Here is a 23367-nt window from a genome sequence, read left to right as displayed (position 1 = left end):
ACAATTTCAGCTTTTTTGGATACTTTTAATGAAACGTATAATGAACTCTGATATTAATTTTATTATAAAGTTGACACAGTTACTATAGTTCTTTGGGGTGAAATACGCTGTTAATTATTGCTCACATCAGTACTCGAAACAATGGACAAACAATTAATCGTGTTGCAATTATTTTCTCTTTTTATAATATTTTAATGAAAGGATATTTCCTCAAAAATTGTTTTCATATGTCACTTGCACGAAAAACAGACGTGAGATGTCTACCTACGTATGACTTCAATCCGTGGCCTAATGCTACAACTAACAAGAACTTTTACGTTACATTTGGTTATTGCAGTACATAGTTAACCACATTTCTACATTTTCTAAAGTGAAACTTTTTCTGTTACCTCTTAGTTACCTCTTACGGGCTTGTTGCCCGTACACAATTCACCTTCAATGTTCTCCCCCTGAAAAATGCTAGACACTTTCTTTATATTTTTATATCCTGGTTTCCTCATAAGGTTACATCGTAGTTTAGTACGCATTGAACCAGGTATTTCTTGCAGATACATCTGCACCTCAGATAAGTCTACAACATCTTTCAGTGGTACAGATACGGGATGTAGACTTTGAATTTCAACATTTAGTTGTTGGAAGTGAGTTCTTAAAAATTCCAAAGATGCAATACCCTTATTATTCTTCACAGCTATTTCAGTAAAAGCTAATTAATTATAGTCTACTACGTCTTTGATTTTGAGTAGTGTTCAGTATAATATACAGCTACCATTAGCCAGGTTGATGTAAGAGAAGAATTTTTTAAGCAGTTTCCTCAAAAGACTGAATGCGGTTAGAACACATGATAAATACTTTCTTAACAGAAGAAACGATAATGTTAATCTCAGAAAAGTTTTCTGACTTCCTCTGCTAGGCGGTGTATGCAACGGGAAACGCTGGAGCGGTGGGTCATACCGGGATAGAATTCTTTTAGTGTTTTCCAAGATTTTAAGATATAGCACCACAGTCTCCCACCAACAGCAAACAGTTAACGTCCCTGTCTTCTCTTGACGAGACGGTGCATAGGGTATTCGTGACAGTGCGGGCTACAGCTTCGTGATTCATGTTTTCCAATTCTTTATATAGGAGGAGAAGGTGTTTTCCTGGTCTCAAGGAATATACTTTCCACCACGACATTAGCAATAAATCTGACACAACTGTCTGTGGTCTTGTTAACTGAAAACTAGATAAAGAGGTGAGCAAACTTGTTTTCATACAAACACTGATCATTTCGTACGCCTGTTCGCCACTATTTTTGCGCTATGTCGACTCATCTGGAATACTGTGGCTTCAGGATGACCTTGAAACTTGGGTTCCTCAGCATATTTCAAGCCATATTAGTCGACACTAAGGCCTGTCACAAGACTAGACTACAACCGTCCACTGCACTACATGTCATAGAGAGATTAATTGCTGAAACTGTTCTTTTTTTTTTTTTTTTTTTTTTTTCTTCTTACTTGTGACACTCATAATGTGAGCTGCGGAATCTTTGTGTTGATGGAAATTTATTCTATTTTCGTTGTTTTATTTGCACATTTACGTTTAAGTTCAGTTTCTTTGTCAAAGACTTCCACAGAGCAGTGTTCTGAAACAGCGTTTTGTTTGGTTGGATTGGAGAGTAGAGGGACCAAACTACGCGGTCGTCAGATAGCGTTTTGTTTATCTACTAGAGAATGCCACAGGTCATCCCAAAGTTGTAATACAAAACACACACACACACACACACACACACACACACAGGACAAATGCACATAAAGACACTTGATGATGGAGCTCTATACCTTTAAAAAGCTTTTTGAAGTAAATTAAAGATTGACTGGTAAATTTAAACTTTTTGTTTCATTTAAAAATCAAGTGCATAACGTGGATGGATTATGAAGTTCGCGTTTTGACTTAGAAAATTAATATAGTTGAGATGTGCTTTTCATTGAAAGACAAAACCTACCACCACAGAGACCATGTTTTAGGTAGTATTCGCTTAAATAAACCTTAATTCTATGGAGGCATGCAATATATACAGCTAACGATGTTTATACACTGAAAGAAAACACATCGCAACACAAAAAAATTAATAATATACAGCAATTAAATTTCGGAAATACATTTGTCTGGGCGAAAAATTTAAGTGATTAACATTGCAGGATCACAGAGGTGAGCTAAGTCATTTCAAATGTGGAATGCTGGTACATTAATAACCAGTGTAATGGCTAGAATGTTCAGTGCAAGCATGTATTGGTTTCTACAGGTGCCGTATGTCAGTTTGTTGGACGGTGTTCAATGCCTGTTCCACATGGTCGGTCAGTACAGGGACGGTTAATGCTAGTTGTGGATTATACTGGAGCTGTTGTAAAGTGATGTTCCATATGTGTTCGACTGGGGACAGATCTGATGATCGAGCTGGCCAAGGCAACAAGTCGCCATTCTTCAGAGCATGTTGCGTTACAGTAGCGGTATGTGGGCGAGTTTTACCCTTTTTGAAAATACTTCATGGAATGCTGTTCATGAATGGCATCATAACAGGATGAATCACCGGGCTGACGTACAAACTTTGCGATAGCCACGAGAGTGTCATAAGAAATCGCGCTCCGGACCGTAACTACAGGTGTAGGTCTGGTGTGTGTAACACGCAGATAGGGTAGATATAGCCACTCAACTGGCCGCCTTCTAACAATACACAGCCATCATTGTCACCGAGGCACAACCAGCTTTCGTCGGAAAACACAACAAACCTCCATGCTGCTCCGCAATAAGCTCTCGTTTCACACAATTGAAGTCGCAAATGGCGGTGGTTTGTGCTCAGTGGAACGCACGCTACACAGCGTCTGGCACGGAACTATCCTTGAAGTCACCGAATTATAACAGTTCGTTGTGTAACAGTGGTGCCAACTGCTGCTGGAATTGTTGCTGCAGATGCCGTACGATGTGCTAGAGCCACAAGCCCAACAAGGTAGTCTTCCCTCTCGGTAGTGCTACGTGGGCGTCAGCAACCTGGTCTTCTTGCGACCTTACGTTCTCGTGACCACTGCCGCTTGTAGTCATGTACAGTGGCTGCATTAATTCCAAGTCATCCCGCAATATCGTAGAAGGAAAATACACCTTCTCGTAGCCCTATTACACATTTTCAAACTCAGTGAGGTGTTCACAATGGCATTTTTGTCGCGTTGGGAGGTTTACTATCTTAGCCCCGAAAAAAAACCATGTTCTCTGAGAATTTTTTTCTCGGGATGTGTTATAGATATCAATGTCAAATTTGGTCAAAATGTTTACTGATATTTCCTATACTAACTGGAATTTTTGCGAGCAAAGGAGGAAGTGCCGTCGTAACGAAACAAAGTTTCCGTGTAGAACTATAAGCGCGATTTGTCACAGGTCAGCCGGCTCGTCTGAAATCAAAACTGATTTTTCGTTAGCGAAGTATAAGATTATTTAGGAGATGTACCTCGCTTAAGTCATTTGGGCCATAGGAAACAAAATGGCGGCCATTTAAAAACAGGGTTTTTTTCATAGATTTTTCGACTTCGTCCGCCATGGTTCGGAATAAAAGTTGGACAATTCGTAGACGATTTAGTTAGCTTCGTCGGAAACAAAGAATATAGCTAATCGGTTCAGTGGATTTGAAGTTAACATACCGCGCGATAAAAAAAAAGTTATTTCGAGAAAAACGCGTTTGAAGTTAACGCAATATTACGCTACTTATGTTCAATCTGCGATTCCCGGTCCATAAACTAGTCCTTCCTCTTCCACATAGAGAGCGTTCTGCTCGATCTGGGCCATCCTGCGCTGCTCCAGAGCCGCTCGTAAGGCCGGTGACAAGCGGTTTTCGGCCGCTTGAATCCAGTGATCGTCCGAATGCTTGGCGAACTGCGCCGAATAGAGCCCCAGGGTGACGTCCATCGTTGTCATGGTCTTCAGAATTGCTGAATAGCCTTCGTTGAAGCTGCTCACTGCCAGGAAAGTCGCAATCTCCACAGTCTTCGCACTACAATGCAAATGCTTGGGGGCTAACTTCCGCATTCAAACTTTCATTTGAATTTTGTGTGTCCCCTCCCAAGCACCGGTACAATAACTCGTCCTCCGGAAGGAAAAAACTGGTGCATGTAAAAGGTCGATTTCAGGCAGGTGAATTTTTTTGTTCATCCGCGAATAACAAACATTTCCGTTCCGTATTCGGAAAAACCGTTTCAGGGGTGGATTCTAAACACTTTTATGGATCCAAAAATGCAATTAAAAATCGATTTTTTGAACCAACAGATAGTAAACCTCCCCTTAAACGCATTCCTGACCAACAGCAACTCACAAAGTCCAATCTCAAACGTAAGTTACACCCCCGACCGTTACAGCTTGTATCTAAATCAAAACTGATTTGCATTCCATACTGGCGCTACTAACGTGATTTTTATTCGACTGCCGCGAAATCTGAGTAGATGTCAACTTGCAGATGTAGAGACTCGTGTACCAACTATCGCTTATGTCGCACAAATCCATCTTGGTGGAGCGGTTATTTTCGACCAGTATGCTTTTCACGTTACGGGAAGACCGCGTCAGTAGGCACGCCATTATTTTTAACTACTTTGTTTATTTCATTCAATGCTTACTTCTTGTTTGGCGTAGTTTTCTGATTGGTTCGATATAGCAAGCCAGACTTTGTCTTGCATACTAACTTCTTTATCTGAGAGTAGAATTAGCATTCAACGTCCTCGATTATTTATTGGTTCAAATGGCTCTGAGCACTATGGGACTTAACAGCTATGGTCATCAGTCCCATAGAACTTAGAACTACTTAAACCTAACTAACCTAAAGACAGTACACAACACCCAGTCATCACGAGGCAGAGAAAATTCCTGTCCCAGCCGGGAATCGAACCCGGGAACCCGGGCGCGGGAAGCGAGAACGCTACCGCACGACCACGAGCTGCAGGCGCTTATTTATTCGGCACATTCCAGTAATCATCTTACTCTGTAGTGTTTGCCGTCTGCATTTCTTTCGCGTAAAACGGAGGTAATGCACTGACGTCTTCACACCCGCTGTATCTTTCTGCCAGTCCATCAAGTTAGTGTTTTCTTCACATACGCCTTTGATCCTCGTTTCTGCGCAGGACCACATTTCTTATGTTATCTGTTGACTAAATTCTTTCCATCCTCCTGTAGCACCACAGCAGGGAAATAAGTAGTACATTCTTTTAGAGGTTTCCAACTCACACAAGCTTTACTGCTGCAGCAGTGCATTGGAGCACATGAAATAGTTACGTTTAGATATCAGAGCTCAAGCGGTTCTAAGGACCAAATATCGACCCAAGCTGAAACACCCATATTTTTATGTGGTTTAGCCTCCACGATAAGCTGTGCAGCTGCTGACTCTGGTATCTAGTCGATCAAACAGATAACGAATACTGTCCTGGGATACATTATGGCACTCATACCCGAGCTGTTAACATAGATCTGTAAGAGTTGTTGCTTTACGAGTCGTGCGAGTCACTTCTCGATTAGAGAGAAGCGCTGAAAGCGTGCTGGCCATGGAAGTTACCGAACACCTCGCAGAACACATTGGGTTTCATAGGCAGTTTGGACGTGCATTATGCTGCTGGAACAACACGTCATCTTCCTGAAAGAACGGGTATAACAGTATTTTGCACCTACTGAGCGCTGGTTAGCGTGCCCTCCAGAAACATGAGAGGTAAACAAGAGTTGTAGCTTATCGCACCCTTCACCATAAAGCCCTGGGTGTGGCCACTGTGTCGTCTCGGCCGAATGCGCTCTACGAGACAGTGCTCACCAGGTCTACTCGTTCACGTAAAGGCGACCATAAGTTGCATGCAGGCAGAATATGTTTACATCGTTGAAGACCACGACGCGCCATTCTGTGTTCAAAGTGATTCTCTGACGACACCAGTTGATCTGTGCTCGTCGCTGTTGTGGCGTGAGCGGCAGACGGGCTAGAGGTGTGTGTTTAACATGGAAACCTCCAAACAGCCGTGCAATTTGAGCAGTTATTTTATTTTCACAACCAGCTTCGGGACATAAGTATGCCTACTTCAGGCCCCATATGCACTCCATATATAAACATTCAAACGTATCGATATTGACACGCTCGAGCCATCAGTATTGGGACGTCGTGAATTCGTATTTTGATTGTTTATTTTGGAGGCTTGACAACAATCACTTGCACGTGCTACCAGCATCGTTGCACGACTGGCCCAGCACGTCTAATTTGTGTACAAATTCTCCTAAAAGACCATCCAACCACTCGCAAGACCACAATATGCTCCTTTTGAAACTCGCTCATTTCACTGTAGGAAGTACGAGTGCGTCTCCGTGCACATTGTTGCCTGCTTGCTTCACATATCTGCACTTCACGGAACCTTCTGGCTGTGAGCATATCCTATTAAATGCTGGGTATTTCCTGTTAAGTGGAAGACACAGGCGGCGCTCTGGTAGCTACGTGACTACGTTATCTGTTAGCGGACACGTTAAAACCATTATCAGTACATCTACTAACCTCAATGTAGCATCTGCCGTCATCGGATCAACATCGACGTCATATTTCCAGGTGTACTACTTTTTGTTTTCCAGCAGGGTAGAACGTTTCTTTTCTCTTCTTGACTTCCCACAGGTATAATTCTATACTCCAGATAGGCTTTCTTAGAAATTTGTGTCTCATATTGATGACTATGTTTCACACGTGAAGAGAATGTAATTTTAGTAGAGATGACGGCTGAAGGCTTCCAGTTTAGTGAATTCCTGCCAAAAAGGAAACAATTCTGAGAAAGTCACTTCGAATGACTGGTCTCGAATTAGGGAGGACGACGATTCAGATTAACGATTGGCCTTCCTGCCGTCCGCTCTGGCCGAGTGGTTCTAGGCACTTCAGTCCGGAAACACGCTGCTGCTACGGTTGCAGGTTCGAATCTTGCCTCGGGCATGGATGTGTGTGATGTCGTTAGGTTATTTAGGTTTAAGTAGTCCTGAGTCTAGAGGAGTGATGAACTCAGATGTTAATTCCCACAGTGCTTAGAGCCATTTGAACCAATTTTTGATTGGCCTCCCAGATTTAAGTTTCTCGTGATGTCCCTAAACCATTTAAGGCAAATGCCGGAAATGTTTCTCTGAAAACGGCACTGTCAATTCCCTTCTTATCGTTTCCTAACACGAACTCGCGCAGCATTTGTAGTGGCCTCGTCATCGACTGGACCTTAAAGTAGCTTTCTGTTTTACGAAAGCAGTAAGTTCTTATCTTGCTCCCCATTTCTGTACCAGCTATGAGTGCCTATCCAGAGAAAATGGCTCGCTAATGCTCTCATGGAGTAGTTCACTCCACAACTCCACTTCGTCGGCAGAAGCGCGAAAACAAAGTAGTGATATTCGAACGAAGCACTGTTTTGCGGATGCGATCATCAGAATACTCCTGAGGGAGAACCAAACTGAGAGATTGATACACGGAGTATTGAAGTAGCAGTGTGAAGAGGGATAAGACGTGGACTAATCATTCAAAATACTTAACGTTCAATGACAGTGGCTGCGAAAGCCAGCAAACGGACATGGGACTTTTACAAAGTACACTCCTGGAAATTGAAATAAGAACACCGTGAATTCATTGTCCCAGGAAGGGGAAACTTTATTGACACATTCCTGGGGTCATATACATCACATGATCACACTGACAGAACCACAGGCACATAGACACAGGCAACAGAGCATGCACAATGTCGGCACTAGTACAGTGTATATCCACCTTTCGCAGCAATGCAGGCTGCTATTCTCCCATGGAGACGATGGCGCCTCAGTTGGACCAGCGTTCGTGCTGGACGTGCAGACCGCGTGAGACGACGCTTGATCCAGTCCCAAACATGCTCAATGGGGGACAGATCCGGAGATCCTGCTGGCCAGGGTAGTTGACTTACACCTTCTAGAGCACGTTGGGTGGCACGGGATACATGCGGACGTGCATTGTCCTGTTGGAACAGCAAGTTCCCTTGCCGGTCTAGGAATGGTAGAACGATGGGTTCGATGACGGTTTGGATGTACCGTGCACTATTCAGTGTCCCCTCAACGATCACCAGTGGTGTACGGCCAGTGTAGGAGATCGCTCCCCACACCATGATGCCGGGTGTTGGCCCTGTGTGCCTCGGTCGTATGCAGTCCTGATTGTGGCGCTCACCTGCACGTCGCCAAACACGCATACGACCATCATTGGCACCAAGGCAGAAGCGACTCTCATCGCTGAAGACGACACGTCTCCATTCGTCCCTCCATTCACGCCTGTCGCGACACCACTGGAGGCGGGCTGCACGATGTTGGGGCGTGAGCGGAAGACGGCCTAACGGTGTGCGGGACCGTAGCCTGGCTTCATGGAGACGGTTGCGAATGGTCCTCGCCGATACCCCAGGAGCAACAGTGTCCCTAATTTGCTGGGAAGTGGCGGTGCGGTCCCCTACGGCACTGCGTAGGATCCTACGGTCTTGGCGTGCATCCGTGCGTCGCTGCGGTCCGGTCCCAGGTCGACGGGCACGTGCACCTTCCGCCGACCACTGGCGACAACATCGATGTACTGTGGAGACCTCACGCCCCACGTGTTGAGCAATTCGGCGGTACGTCCACCCGACCTCCCGCATGCCCACTATACGCCGTCGCTCAAAGTCCGTCAGCTGCACATACGGTTCACGTCCACGCTGTCGCGGCATGCTACCAGTGTTAAAGACTGCGATGGAGCTCCGTATGCCACGGCAAACTGGCTGATACTGACGGCAGCGGTGCACAAATGCTGCGCAGCTAGCGCCATTCGACGGCCAACACCGCGGTTCCTGGTGTGTCCGCTGTGCCGTGCGTGTGATCATTGCTTGTACAGCCCTCTCGCAGTGTCCGGAGCAAGTATGGTGGGTCTGACACACCGGTGTCAATGTGTTCTTTTTTCCATTTCCAGGAGTGTAGTTATACCAGTAGCATCTCCTTCAGACTATAGGCGTAAGAAAAAAATGGAATTAATTATTCACTTCAGATTGAATATCAGTCATTCATCCCATCGGGTTGCACTCGGTAGCCTGTACACAGACCTGCTACTACAATATTTGTGCAACTTGGCTCAATGCGTCAGCAGGTCTTCTTTTGTAAAACAGGCTGAAATTGAACTGCGCCGTTAAATTGTTAAGCTGTTACGTACACTGAGGTGACAATAGTCATAGGAAGCCTCCTAACATCGTGTCGTACGTCCTTTTGCCTGATGTAGTGCAGTAACTTGACTTGGCGTGGACTCAATAAGTCGTCGGAAGTACCCTGCAGAAATTTTGAGCTATGCCGCCTCTTTAGCCGTCCACAACTGCGGACGTATTGCCGGTGCATGACTTGTTGCACTAACTGAACACTCGGTTTTGTCCCATAAATGTTCAGTGGAAGTCGTGTCAGGCGTCAGCAAATTATTTGCTCGAATTGTCCGCAATTTTCTTCAAACCTGTCGCGAACAGCTGTGTCCTGGTGACGCCATCATTGTTATCCATAAAAGTTCCACCGTTTTTTTGGGACATAAAGTCCATTAATGGCTGCAAATGGTCTACAGTTAGCCGAACGTAACCATTTCCACTCAATCATCGGCTCAGTCCATATAAACACAGCCTACACCAATATGCAGATTCCACGGCTTTCTCCGTGGCTCGTTCACAACGTGATTTCATGACTTTTTGGGATCGGCGTCACAGTCGAGCTCTACCATCAGCTCGTACCAACTCAAAGCGGGACTCATCTGAGGAGGCTACGGCTTTCCACTCGTCCAGGGTCCAATCGACACGTTTACGAGCCAGGGGAGGCGCTGCACGTATGTCGTGATGTTAGCAGAGGCACGAGTGTAGGTCGTCTGGTGCCATAGCTCAGCAACTCCCTAGCGTTCGTGTTAGGTCCCATATTGATTTCAGCGGCTGTTTCACGCAGTGTTCCTTGCATGTCAGCACTGAGAACTGAACGCCAACGTCGCTGTTCCTGGTCGTTAATTGAAGGCCGTCGGCGATTGCATTGTCCGTTGTGCGAGGTGTTACCATTCCCCGTTCAAAACCTGTTAACTCCCGTCGTGCGGCCAAAATCACGTCAAAAGCCTTTTCACATGAGTCACCTGAGTACAAATGCTCTGCCCGTTTGTGCCTTGTGTAAGAGATACTGCCGCCACCTGCATGTGTTCGTATTACTAAGCCATGACTTCCATCACCTCAGTGTTCTGCCAAAAGGGACACAAAGAAATAGACTTACAATAAACGTAAAATAATGGTATGAGACACAGTTTTTCGTTTTTAGCAGTTTCATTACCAGTGTTTTATTCCACAAATCACCGTTTTATTGATTTTGTTTTCGCATAAAAGCACCGATCCATTGCAAGAGAGAGACACCTCGCGGTACTCTGAGGTACTTCTGCGAATTAAGTGCATTGTAACAGGCAATTACAGTATACAAAGCAACAATGGATGGTGGAGCTTGTCATGTGTTTTTGTGTACTGATCAAACTCAGCAGATCATTTAATGACAGCGGTTACATCTACAGTCATTGTAACGTAAAATTTAGTTTATAATACTACTTTTATGAGTGTTTACAAAATGAATCAATTGAGACAGTATTTACTTCTGATACAAATTCATTAAGTTTTATGAAAAATTTTACTTCTTATTCTACATACAGACATACATACTCCGCTAGCCACCAAGCCGTGTGTGGCGGAGGGCACAATTCGCGCCAAAGTTATATTTCCCCCCCTCTGTTCCACTTGCGGATCGCGCGAGGGAAAAAAGAGTGTCTGAACGCCTTAGTACGAGTTCTCATTTCCCTTATCTTTGAAAGGTGATCATTGCGCTATTTGAAAGTTGGTGGTAATAATATATGCTCTACATTCTTGGCGAAGATCTGATTTCGGGATATAGTGAGCAGCCACTTCCATTTAGCGGTTCGTCTATCTGGAAGTGTGTCCCACTTCAAACTTTCAATGAGATCTGTAACCTTCTCGCGATGGCTAAATGTACCAGTCACGAATCTTGCCGCTCTTCTTTGGACCTTCTCAATGTCTTGAACTAGACCCAACTAGTAAGGGTCCCATACAGACGAACAATACTCCAAAACAGGACGAACTAACGTAATGTAAGGAATTTCCCTTGTTGAAGGACTCCATCGCTTCAGGATTCTACCAATAAACCACAATCTACAGTTCGCCTTGCCCGTTACTAGTGTAATCTGATCATTCCGTTTGAGATCATTTCGAATAGTCACACCCAGATACTTGACGGATGTTACCGCTTCCAAAGACCGGGCATTTATTTTGCAGTCGTACATCAATAGGGATTTTCGCCTTGTTATACGAAGTAGGTTCCACTTACTAATATTGAGAGACAACGGCCAGTCATTACACCAAGCATTTATTTTCTGCAAATTTTCGTTGATTTCTTCACAACTCTCGTGTGATAGTACTATTTAGGACCATAATTTGTTTTAGGCATTATGAGTTCAGGGACTTTCAAGAAGTCGGATAGTATCTAGGAGAAATGCGAATTTTCTTTCGAATAAGTATTATGAAATGATGGATGGTTGAATGCTGTATATTTCTGGTACCAAAGTGCAAAATTATTTATTGTGTACTATTTTTCCATTTCTTGTTGTATTTGTGGCTTACTGTGATAAAATGTGTATGTGAAGTGCTATGGGACCAAACTGCTATAGTCATGGGTCCTTCACTGTGATAATAAAAGTTAATTATGCGAAAAATTTTACTTTATACTTCGCAATGAGACCACTGCCGTATCGACTGATCGTTTTCTCCAAGTTCTTCTTGTTTTCCTTGCTTACAACAATGATGATAAAGCTTAATTCTGTTACAAATTTAAAATTATGTATTTTCGTATTTGTTGTAACTGAGAGGGTTAAAGCAGGCGCTCGGATTTCATAAGCTCATAACTTGCTTTACGAGCTGATAAATATATTCTCACAACAAGGGAAAACAGAGGTATCACATTCAGGGATTTAACTGAATTTTCTTCTTAATTTCCACATATCAGTTAGATGTGTGTTTTTACCAGTGTCCATTCGCAAATAACTAATTAAGTACGACGGGTTTATAAAAATTTATTGAAAAACGTGACATTTGTCTGCTGCATCCTCCTGCTACGTGAGTACCGCGATAGCAATCTCAATCTCGTCTGACGGCGGTCGTCGCCGATGCCGCCACACACACACACACACACACACACACACACACACACACATCCGTCAACCGACTCTCGCCTCGTGTGTCGCCAGGCCCTCAGATGAGACTGGTGGCATGTCCGTCCATTTACGACGGCTGGATGGACAGCGCAGAAGCGTGAGTTCCCCCGAGTTGCCCGGATAAAAGGGGCAAGTTCGCACGTCTCACTGTGACGACCAAGATTTACGAGTCGCAATTTTTTTTTTTAGAACGCTGTGTCAGCAATCCGGCGTGACCCAAGTCCTTCACCACAAAGAGAGCGTATCAGATTTATGCCCCATACCTGCTACGTTGTTAAAACTCCAGTCAAGTTGCAATGTTTTATATTAGTTCTGCACGAGGGAATCTAATTTTCGTTTGGCAACAATCCTCTTACTTTCCACATTTGCCAGAACATGATGCAACAACTAGCCATATCTAAAAGCAACAGGAGGCAAGAGCAGAACTTTGGGCAGTAACAGTGAGTCAGTGAAATGAGTGCAAGATGTATTACTGCACTGATATATCTCTCTGGCTAATTGAGTGAATAAAAAATTTCGTTGTCATCAGCGTATACAATCTTGTTTCTATTTCAAGAAGTGGACAAGTGCCCAAGCCCTCCGCTGACACGACATGCAGTCAATGCCGTCCACACCGTTACGGTGCCACCACCATTTTGCACACTTCCTTGTTGATAATTTGGGTGCAGGGCTTCATGAGTTCTGCGCCACATTCGCACCCTACCATCAGCCCTTACCAACTGAAATCCGTACTTACCTGACCAGGCAACGGTTTTCCAGTCGTACAGGGTCCAATCGATATCTTCCCGAGCGCAGGACAGCTGCCGTAGGCGATATCGTGCTATCAGCAAAGGCACTCAGTCGGTTGTCCCTTGTCATAACCCATTAATGCTAAATTTCGACGCACTGTCCAAACGGATACATTTATGGTTCAAATGGCTCTGATCACTGTGGGATTTAACATCTGAGGTCATCAGTCCCCTAGAACTTAGAACTACTTAAACCTAACTAACCTAAGGACATCACGCACATCCATGCCCGAGGCAGGATTCGAACCTGCGACCGTAGCGGTCGCTCGGTTCCAGACTGAAGCGCCTAGAACAGCTCGCCCAATCTGGCCGGCACAATAAGTAACAGACGTGTACTGTCTAACAGCGATAGATGGAGTTTTCTCACCAAAATTGTCGTCGCGATCTTGTAATCCAGTATATTATTTTATGTTGATTCATACTGGCATCCAGTCTGGTCAATGTTAATTATGTAATCAAGAATGTAGCTTGGAATTACATGCCTCGTTTGCATACAAAACTTCCAATATCATTTTTGTTGACATATTTGTCGAATTTTCACTGTCTTATTGAAAGTTTACGATTGAGGATTTTTACAAAGATATCATTAGCAATAAACTGAATTTTTTTAATAAATATGAGCGATGAAAGAGCGAGGTTATCGGATTAGGGAAGAAAGTCAGCAATGCCATTTCAAAGGTACCATCCTGGCATTTTCCTGAAGCGATTTAGGAAAATCACAGAAAACCTAAATCAGGACGGCCGGAAATGCGATTCCAGTGGGCTAACGGCTGAACCACCTCGCTCGGTGGAGTAATGGGAAACTATTTAGTGTAGCGAAGCTAAAATCAGTATGGGAATTTGGGACTATGGCATAGTCAGGTTGTTGATACGTTGCTTGGAAACTCATAAACGGAAAGTGATAGAATTCAAAATATGTTCAAATGTGTGTGAAATCTTATGGGACTCAACTGCTATGGTCATCAGCCCCTAAGCTTACACACTACTTAACCTAAATTATCCTAAGACAAACATTCACACACCCATGCCCGAGGGAGGACTCGAAACTCCGCGGGGACCAGCCGCTAAGTCCATGACTGCGGCGCCTAAGAGCGCTCAGCTAATCCTGCGCGGCGGGATAGAATTATCGTAACGATCTTTTAGTATCAATAACAACTATACACACATCAGAAACTAGTTATTCTAACTGTGCGGTCGCAGGTTCGAATCATGCCTCGGGCATGGATGTGTGTGATGTCCTTAGGTTAGTTAGGTTTAAGTAGTTAAAAGTTCTAGGGGACTGATGACCACAGCTGTTAAGTCCCATAGTGCTCAGAGCCATTTGAACCATTTTATTCTAACTGTGAGTGACTTCTGGATTGGATGAGTTTTTTTATTTCAGCTAAATTGGTATTTATAAATTTATTTGGAGGTTGAAACTTCACCAATGGTGTCGCGCTCATTTAGCTTAGTAGAAATATAGGTGGTACTAGCTACGCTACTATTTATAGTTTTAAAAGAAAAGAGGGCACATACGTGTTACTCTATTGAGAAATCTTCGTACTTCGGCCGTCAGTCTCCTCAAACCAGAGGCACGAGTGACGCTCCCTCACAGCACTACGATATCGTGACCCACCACACACATGTGCCCCCTTCTCACTACATTTCTGCATTGAAAATCCTGAGATATAGCTGTAGTACGAAGAAGGAAGAAATAAGAGGAAAGATCAGCGAAATAAACGGAGCAAAGAGAGAAGGGGAGGTCACATTTGGCGCCCAACGATTCGGCCTGAGTACCTTGCAGCGCAGGAGACATCTGGCCGCAACGTCTAACTTCGCACGGACCGACTGAATAAGCACTCGTTATTGAAATGTGAGACTCGCAGGTATGAGTAGAGTAGTGAATCAGAAGTTGTTATTGTATTCTGTTGTGTGTGACGTAACGACGTCCGTAGGAGCAGTGTGTGGGAGATTTAATTTGTGAAAATGCATACTCGAAGGAAAAGCGATTTTATTTTAATAAGAGTACGAAAAATATGGACTCAGGTAGTAGTGATAAGGATACAGAACCTTCGCCTCAGGGTGGAGGGTTTCAGGAATTAAATGTGGAACAGATATTACATGGGCTAAGGGAGGAGAGCCATGAAAGGTCACATGTGAAAGAGATAGAATCACAAACATCAGGTCTGGGTGAAAGTGATGTGAATGATACTAAAACAGATAGGGAGACAGGTGCCACAGCCGGTGGCCCAAGTGAGGTAGAGATGTCCACTAGCGTGATAACGCACAGGGACGGACACAAACGTGCGTTCACTGAACACAGATATGAGTTCATTGAAAACAGACATGCATCCACTCAACACAGATATGAGTTCATTGAAAACAGACATGCATCCACTCAACACAGATATGAGTTGATTGAAAACAGACATGCATTCACTGAACACATATATGAGTTCATTGAAAACAGACATGTGTACACTGAACACAGACATAGGAGAGGTTCATGGATTACGGAAATGGGTTGCCTAAATGTGAGATTTGAGAAATTACAACTTAACAGGGACGAACAATTAAATTCTAAGTTTGAAGAATCTGAAACAAAAGTATCTAAGATATTAATGATTTACATTCTGAACTTACAGGAAAAATAAATGAAGTAGACAGTATACGGGATATTATTTTACCATGGCATACGGATTTATCAAACAGAGTCAGTAGCTGCGAAAGTATTTGTCTCAAAACCGGTGTGCAGATCGAAGATCTGTCCGCAAAAATGACAAATTTCTAAAAGGATACGTGTAAGGGTACTGATACGTATTTAAAGGAACAAACTTCAAATTGGAAGAAGATGTTAACGAATGGATTGAGGTTAGGAATGAGGAGGTTGAGGAGAAATTTAATAACGCTGTCGAAGTGAAAAGATCCGAATTTATGGAAACGAAACACTCGGAACACGACGAACTGGTAAAATTGTTTACTGATGAATTTCAGGCAATTAAAAAAAGGATAATTGAATAACTGCCGAAGGGGCAAAGGGACTCGAATTTTAAAAAGTCTGATTTAGATCGGAGGTCATCACAAATTTTTTTTTACAGACGATAATCATTCAATGGACAAATCAAAAAACAGTAGACACTGTAGTGAGAGTAAATGTAACTGCGGTACCACGGTATCTGATAAATTTTTTTAACGTTACGCGAATGAACATGATCCTTTTGTACAAGAGAGGGTAGCTATCGTATCTAAAATTTGAAACTAGCATATTTAAAAGCAGGCAATTTCCGACATTTTCGTCAGTGAAGAACAACATCCATCCCAAAATTTTCATAAATAACTTCAATCATATTGTTCCACATATTTGGTTGGAACAAGATAAGTTTCAGTTCATCGTATCCAAAAGTATAGGTGAAGCAGCACTATGAGCTGCAGAAGCAAGTGAGAACTGTATTACTTGTGCAGAATTTGACTAGCTTTTTCTGTCAAAATACTGGTCTAACAGCAAACAGGGACCGTTGCGTAAGAAAGTCTACCAACCTAAAGATTATAACAGTAAGCGAAATTCACTGCTACAGTATTTCGAAAAATACATTAACAAAACGAGATACTGGAGCGAGCCCATTTCACATCAAGAAACAATGCGCATTCTGAAGGGAATATTTCCAATTCATATTCGCTAAAAGCTGATAAATGTACCTGATTGTGATGTGCAACAGTTTTTGTCTGTAGTTTATTCTGTTGATCTGATTATGGAGGACGTCAGAATTTGGAATAATAATCGATGGTCTATTATACAGCATAGTGATGCGGGTATTAATAATCGTGGTGGTGGTTGTAATGACGACAACAGAGAGAGGGATGCTAAAACTACACTAACAGAAGGAAAGCAAACGACGCACTATGACTATCATAAAACTAACAATGAAAGACATCAATATAAAGGCGATGCTTATTATATGAAGAAAACTTATGGGAATAATGGTAATCTCCTAAATTATGTCAACAAGGGAAAACCTAATCGTAAACGCAGACATGATAGATATCCGGAAGAAGACCCTGATAGGATGCAACCGTGGGTAGATTATCTGCAAGGTAATGCCCCAGCACCCCAAATGCAAGTACCAATACCACTGAATGACAAACCAATAACGAGCCCTGAACACAATATTCGTATAGTGGAAGTTCATGAACCACCGATCAAGACATCCACCGAAAGATTAACCTAAAAACAGTCTGAAAAAGATTTCCTAGGATGACCGGGGATGGAAAGGAGGGCAGGCATCATTTTTCAGGAGATGTATTGAGCTATAATAATGATTTGGATTTGAAGAGTTGAGTGAAGAAGTGCCAAATATTTCCAATAAAGGTGGACAAATTTTACAAGCTAACGTGCAAGCAGTAGTAAATGGTATGGATATTGAGATCTTGATCGACACAGGGGCTAACATTAGCGTAATGACGCAAGATTGTTACTAACAGATCAGCAGAGGAGGGAGAGTATTAATGTTTCCTGGTACTGGATGCACTATATCCGGCGCATTTGGTGCGAAAGCACAGAGAATCTCAAAACAGGTACGAGTCGACATTATAATAAGGGGGCTACTATAGACATTACCTTCTTGATTGTTTCAAAAATGGTCGTACCCTGTGTTTGGGGGTCTTGATTTTTCGTGTAGAACCGGAGTAGTAATTAATTTGAAAGAAGGGACATGTACTTTGAACTCCGGAAGCGAAATTATGACAATTCCTATGATGAAGGGGCAAATAGTCCCAGAGCAATGTAGTATAAAGCTATTCAGCAAATAAAATTTATTTTATCGAATCTTCTGAAGAAGAGGTAGATCAAGGCACAATACGAGACAAAGATTTTAAATCTGAGTATCTGACTTCAGATCAGAGGGAAGACTTACTATGTTTGTTAACTAATTATGCACCAGTATTTAGTAAACGTCCAGGAATCATCAAAGAGTTCAAGTTTAATATTCAAATCTATCCTCATGAAGCCTTTTGTCGCACTTCATACTCTATCCCGTGGTCTAAGAGAGAGGCAGTGAAAAAAGAAATCACTAAGATGGGAATAATAGAACCCTCTAATTCTCAATATTCAGGCCCTCTCTTGGCTGTCATAAAATTGAATGGTGATTTAAGACTAATTTTTGACGCTAGGGACATTGACAAAATTATTATTCCAGTGTAAACGAGACCCCACAATTGAAAAGAACTTATTTAGAAGTTTAATGATGCCCGCTTTTTGACATCCCTGGATATGAGAAGTTACATTGGCAGACGAGAATATCACCTGAATCACAGAAGTACGCAGCTTTTATCTTTCTTGGGAGAAGCTGTTAATTCACGATTATGCCAATAGGCTTAAACATCAGCGGAGGAGTGTTTATTTCCGCATGAGATACCATACTAGGACAAGATCTCCTTGACAAAGTTACTTTGTATGTAGATGACCTTCTGATCGGGACTACGACGTGGGAGGAGCATCTCGATTTGTTAGTGAAAGTATGAGTGAAATTCTCAGTGTACGGATTGACAGTGAATCTGACGAAGTCAGAATTCGCCAAGAATCAAATAAAGTTTCTCGGACACATAATTACTCTGAACGGAATTATGCCCGACCCCAAGAAGATGAATGTTATCAAAAAGTGCCCATATCCTCGGAGTAAAAAGAATTTAATTTTTTGGGCGGGGCTTGCTTCATTCTTACGTAGATTTCTGCCTGACCAAATAATTAGACAAGACTCTTTACTACAACTACTGCGAAAGAAAATTACTTGGAAATGGACCCAGGAATGCAGCCAAGCCTTTGATAAAATCCGGCCTTCTCTGATTAATGGACAACTTCTGCACCATCCGAATCTGGAACAAGGTTTTTGTATTGCAATGGATGCTTCAGAAACAGGTTTAGGTGCCGCATTGTTTCAAATAGATGATCCGCGTGACCCGAACACCATCAAAATTATAGGGTTTGCGAGCAGAACATTGTCTAAATGCGAGAGAGCATATTGCACCACTGAATTAGAGGCTTCAGCTGTCATTTGGGCACGTAAGAAGTTCAGATATTTTGTTTATGGCAAGAGGGCTACGATATACTGTGATCATAAGGCTTTATCATTTATCATGACAGGTCGAATGTTTCATTAACGGTAAACCCGATGGGCCCTGTTGCTACAAGAATACAACATATCGGTGCAATATGTAAGAGGCAATGTAATTTCTAATGCTTTATCTCGACTATCAAACTGGAAAACGAATGAAGAGGACGACGAACCATCTTTAAATTTTAAAGTAATGGACATATCACTAAATTATTATGAAGAGCAGGTTTCAGAACTGTTTCAAAAGCTGCCACAGTTTCAAGAAGAAGACCTACATTGGAAGCCCATTAAGGACAAGATTAAGCACAAAAATCCTACTTATTCTAAATATGAATATGCTGTACGATCTGAGGTATTATTTAAGAAAGAATCTACCAATAACAACTGGAAAGTTTGTGTCCCAAAAGGTTATATAGAGACTTTGGTATACGCATTTGAAGTGGGGACATTTTGGGCCTTGTAATTGTAAAGCCAAGTTGGTTGAATACTGCTATTGTCCAAACCTAGAACGATTAGCGAATAATATTCTGAAGAAATGCAAAATATGCCAACAGAACAAACCCATAAATTATTGTCGAAGAATCGAACTACATCCTGTGATTCCTCACCAACCTTTAACACGAATAGCTTGCGATGTGTGTGGTCCGTGTCCAAAAGCACGAGGAAGATTTAAGTACATACTGGCTTGTTACGACATTTTTTCAAAATATGTCAAATTATATCCGTTACGCAGTCTACATGTCCGACCAATGTTATGGAGAATTATCATCAGTTACATTACTGATTATGGGATACCGAAAATGGTTCTGACTGACAATGCAGCATATCTTACTAGTGGATTGTGGAAAAGGACTATGAAGGAACATAACATCAAATATATATACATATCCAGGTTTTACTCTTGTGGGAATCCGATAGAGGAACTATTTGGGGAATTAAACCGATTTCTACGGGCATATAAACCACAGCGACATTACCAAAGGATTGATTGGTTGCCAGGATTCGAGAGGATCTACAATGACCTACCACATGGTTCTACTGGATATTCACCGAACCAGATAGTGAGTGGAAGAAACGAATTTAAAGATTGGTTAGCGAAATGGCCCAGAATTCAAGAAGATGATCGTACGCCAGGGGATATTCTGCAAAAAGTATATGAGAACCTACATCAGGCTAAACTACGGAAAGCAAGGTTTAACAAAAGTGTTAAGAAAGTAATCACATATACAGCTGTTGAGAAAGTACTATTACGAAATTATCCAAAACCATCCAGCAAGAAGAAACTTAACAAAAAGTGGCAGTATTTCTGTACTGGGCTTTAGAAGATAATTCAAACACCACATGAAGGAAGTTACATATTAGCTGATTGTGACTCAGATACCATAAACGGACTGTCTCACCATAAAGAAATTAAGAAATACTTTCAGTAAGAAGAGAAGAACAATAACATGGAAATAAACTGCAAGAACATAAAGGAAAGAAGGAATCTGATACTGAGACACCATTAATGGAATGAAGTCCTGTGAATAATGCAAAGGCATATCATGAATGCTATGTTGTGTTGGTAATATACAGTTAAGAAGGGTATTTTGTTTCTTTTCCTATATATTAAGAGGTGATGGAATGATGAAAGTCATAACAAGCAAAAAGAGGTATCCGAATTGGAAATATAATTGGATAACAGATTTTTCATTAAAGAGAGAGGGAAGGCTAATGGATTCCAAAAGTGTTATTCAGGGGAATGGAGAACTGATTTAAGATTTGTAAATATTTTTCTTAGATTTTTATATGTTATGAAGAATATATTATTAATAATAGTATTAAGATAAACATGTAATTTCATTTGTGTGTGTAGAGGGTATGACAAAGAAAAAGGACAGGACTTGATAAGAAGGAACACATCTATGGAAAAGGAAAAGGAGATCATCATCGTCGAGAAGATGATCTGCAGTAGATCACATCGGAGAATTCATTGTCAATTAGAGTAAATCTGAACACGAGATATATTAAAATTATTTTATGACTATTATCGCAAAATAATCAGCAGTAAGGTACGAAATTACAGGACGAACATCGTGTGAACACGAAAATGATCGAAACACTGGAATGGTCCACGGAAGTAATTTAGAAACAACGGCAGATAGGGAAGGATTTAAATATTTAAATCGAAGAGAATGTGACTTGAAAGCAAAAACGAAGTAAATACACTCACTGTGTCTATGAAGGATAAACCAGTTCAATATTGAAGAGAACTCACAACCGATTCATAGAATGTATCACACGATAGTGAAGTCTGTATTCAACAATGAACAAATTGAGTATAGTAAACGCGCACCAGTGCTACGATGTATTGATAATGATAATATCTCTTATTAAATTAAAGTTTGAAACCATTCGCCGTATAATTTTAGATGAAAGCTGGAACTGATTACGTTACCACATGCAACGTGTTGATAAACATGAAATGTCAAGGATACAATGCTGACACCAAAGAAAATGGTAAGACGCACTGTTGAGAAAAAGAGATGACCCTATCAACTGAACTATTAAATAACCCGGCAGTATCAGCGGTCTGTTTAAAATCTGGAATCTCTGATCGACGAGCAGCAGTACTGGGATCGTCGAACGACGAAAATACGAAGAAGGTGACCGAGGTGTCTTCAGCAGCCTGAACAGCTCGGTGGCAGCCGCTACCTTGGTCATTTTTTCATCGGAACTGGCAGCAATCCCTGCTTTGTGCAGTCAGTTAAAGAACGGCTTCTCATCTAATAGTGTTGTGAAGTTAGTGTAGTGCAGTGAAAGTGTAATATTTGTGTGAATAAGTGCTTAAAAAGTTTGGACAAATATTATGAGATTTGTGGTTTATTTTATGGGTAGGCCCTGTTAGTCCCCACATTTTATCAATGTTGTAAAGATCAATGTTCGATGTTCATAACTTGTCGTATGAGTGCGGCAATGGCTGGTTCAAAAACAACGGTACACAACACCATATTCCCATCGTTCAGAGAAACCTCCAATATCTGTGATCATTCAAAGATATTAAGGTCTGGGGGTGCGATGTAACATTACATGAGTACGTTCTAGATAATCGGATCTACTTTGCGTCACGTGAGTGTAGGGGAGTCGAAAACAGTAGTGACCCATGACGCCATATCAACTTGAGAGTTTTTTTATACATGTCATTCATTTCTAAATTTTATTGATTATTTTCAGAGTAAAGAATTTAATTATGTACAACATTTAATAGGTAATCAGTTTTAATGAGATAGATATACATATGTTTTGACATAGCAAATAACTTGTTGCATTATGCATGATATGTTTCCTTTTTGTAAGAACAGAAACTTCCGTGTTGCTCGAGTGCGCGATCAAGTAGTCGTCGAGTGCGGATCTGCTGTAACTTTCATGAACGGGCATAGAACTGTTAATTTACAACCCGGAGTTGATTTAAAAGTTATTTTAGAGAATCACGGCCCGACTTTGGTGCAAACAAATCGCGCGCGAACTCTCAAATATCGCTGCGCAGTTTAAAATACGCGGCTGGATATTGGGCGTTATCGTCGCGTGTGTCATTCAGTAACATTAACCGCAATTTACGGACATCAGCTTGATAATAACTATCAAAGACTTATATGAGCGGCATAGTAATCGTCTTGAAGCTTAAAGCAAGCGAGAAGCGATTTAGTGACGGGATACGACAAATATTAATCATAGCATAGTCAGCTTGTTGATACGTTACTTAGAAACTCATAAGCGGACAGTGAAACGATCTTTCAAGTATCAACGACCACTATACACACATCAGAAATTAATTACTCTAACTGTGACTTATGGATTGGACGAGATTTTTTTTTATTTGAGCTAAACTGGTATTAATAAACTTATTTGGAGGTTGAAACTTCATCAATGGTGTCGTGCTTATTCAGTTTAGTAGAACGACATATAGTAGTAGCTACGTTAGTATTTATAATTTTAAAAGGAAAGAGAGCACATACCTGTTTTTGTTTTGAGAAATGTTCGTACTTCAGTCATCAGTATTCTCAAACCAGAGGCACGAGTGACGCTCCCTCGCAACACTACGATATCGTGAACCACCACACATGTGTGCCCCCTTCTCACTTCATTTCTGCATTGAAAACCCTGAGATATAGCCGCGGCACGAATAAGGAAAAAAGAAGAGGAAAGATCAGCGAAACAAACGGAACAGAGTGAGAAGGGGAGGTCACAGCTGCTA

The sequence above is a fragment of the Schistocerca cancellata genome, chromosome 3, assembly GCF_023864275.1.
Source record: "Schistocerca cancellata isolate TAMUIC-IGC-003103 chromosome 3, iqSchCanc2.1, whole genome shotgun sequence".
NCBI classification, from domain to species: domain Eukaryota; kingdom Metazoa; phylum Arthropoda; class Insecta; order Orthoptera; family Acrididae; genus Schistocerca; species Schistocerca cancellata.
Note: the sequence above shows the minus strand (reverse complement) of the source record.